The sequence below is a fragment of the Arachis ipaensis genome, chromosome B04, assembly GCF_000816755.2.
Source record: "Arachis ipaensis cultivar K30076 chromosome B04, Araip1.1, whole genome shotgun sequence".
NCBI lineage: Eukaryota > Viridiplantae > Streptophyta > Magnoliopsida > Fabales > Fabaceae > Arachis > Arachis ipaensis.
In genome coordinates, this window is record NC_029788.2 from 126,345,556 (window position 1) to 126,347,812 (window position 2,257).

A 2,257-nucleotide genomic window follows, 5' to 3' on the forward strand; every position below is an offset into this window, starting at 1 on the left:
GGTTGCATTGTCGTCTTTCAATTCTTCAAATAATTGATTCTAATAATTTTTATTTAAAATTCACCATTTTTATTGAGTAACTTAATTATTCAACGCTGTTTATTGGTCTTATACCTTATGCACACAAAAATTAATAAATGTCTCGCATTTTGCATACATATTAGTGATCGAGATAAAATGATTTGATTACCTTAACTCTTTTTCTACTGTTATTGAAAATGAAAACATGTTTATCAAGTTACAAGTAGCTAACGACGATTAATTGATGTCAATTGTCCACAATTCAATGCTGGTTTTGTGCCACCATGACTTATTAATATTTTGAAATTTTCGAGATGTTAAAGTTTTCTGTTATCATTATCCTCAATGAATCTAAATTCTTCGAAATTAAATGATGAGGGTCAAAATTTCAAAACCAACTCTCAATGAGGTTGATTGGTTAAGCGGTAAATGTTTAACATTTTTTACACACTAATAATTCGACAATAAAAAAATTTAGTTACTAAATTAAGAGATTCTTAAAAGATATTATCAACAAAATAATTTTTAAATTATTTAAAAATATAATAAAAATAATTAATAAATATTATATTTTTTATAAATAAAAAATATCTAACAAACAATTAATTTATTTGATTAAAAATACAAATAAATTAAATTTTTAATATATTTATTAAAAAATATTTAAAAATTTTTACTAATAATAATCTTACGATGTGGTTTAGGTGGATGATAGGTAAACGTTACTACTGTTTTAACTTTGTGATTGAAGTCAATAGAAATCTAATTTCATAAATAGAGTCAGTGATAACGGTCTGATTTTATTACAATTTAAGAATGCATAACATGCAAAATAACAATTGTCTGAAAGTATTAAATGCATACTTGGAACATGCATGTTTGGTTACTAGAGATTTGAGATGGGAATGAAGTATATTAGATAGCATCTTATCTTTTAGTAGTACAAATTAAAAAGGATTATTTTGACCTTTTAAAAAGATGCATATGTTGATTTTAGCAACTTTTTTCTCCTTTATCTTAAGCAAAAGATTCATTCCTCTAACATGGCTTATTCTTACGGTAGTCACTTATATAATCTCTCAAACATGCTTGTTAAATGTATTTTGTCTTTTTTTCTTAAAAAAATAATTATTATATATTGATAATGGCGTGGCCAGAAGCACGTGAATAAACACTTTCAAAAGATCTGTGAAAGATTTGGTGGGTAAGAGACATGAGAGTGAGAGGACCTTATGGCAAAAGAGAAAAATAAAATAACTCTCTCTTGTATATAATAAAAAGTTAATATGCAAAGTCCCAATCATTGCCTCTTCATCATGCATGATGTGAACTACTCCTAATTCAACTCCATTAAATAATTATTGGACCCGAATAATCCGTAGCAATTTTTTCCTATTTTGCATTAAGTCAATAAAATAAAGGTGAAAAATTATAGGAGAGAAAGTGATGTATATATCTTGTGATTCCACACGATATTTTTGGGTACGATAAAATTTATTATTAGTCAATAAATTATTATTTACATAAAATACAGAATTTAAATGTTTGATATTTATTTAATAAATTAGTGACTACTAAACTAATTTATATAAGAGTGAAAGTGATGCAAGTCTATAGAGATTGTACCCATGAACGAGGTCCATGGTTACTAAGTAGAAAGTATTCCACTTCAGGTTTATATCTGGATATTTGGATTTGGATATGGATATGGATAAGAACAACCCTGTATATGTATATATACATTTTAAGAAAAAAACATTATTAATCACATAGTTATGACTTATGAGTCTCATCTACTGCTTGCTTGTACACCCAAAAAGGAAAAAGAAAAAGGCGTATATATGAGGTTGATGGCTGTGTTCAGCTTGGTTTCAATTCTTTTAATTTTTGAGCATAAAAACACAAACTACGTACATATTAAAACTTAAAAGGATTCAAAATCCAAATGCGGTAAAAAAAAAAAAAAATCCTTTGAATTTGTTTGCGTTTGATAGCACATCTATGGAAAATTGGAAAAGAATTGACAAACTTTAGCATATATATTAAATTGTGTCCAATTTTATTGACATACGTTATAATTTTTTGGAGGAATAATTTTATGATATAATATTAGCATAAGATAGCATGTTAGTTATATGGGTTAGAAAACAAAAAATTATTCACATTTAAATTAAGATAATTAAAATTTATTATTTATTAATTTTATTACTAAAATAGTAATATTATTTTCTCATTG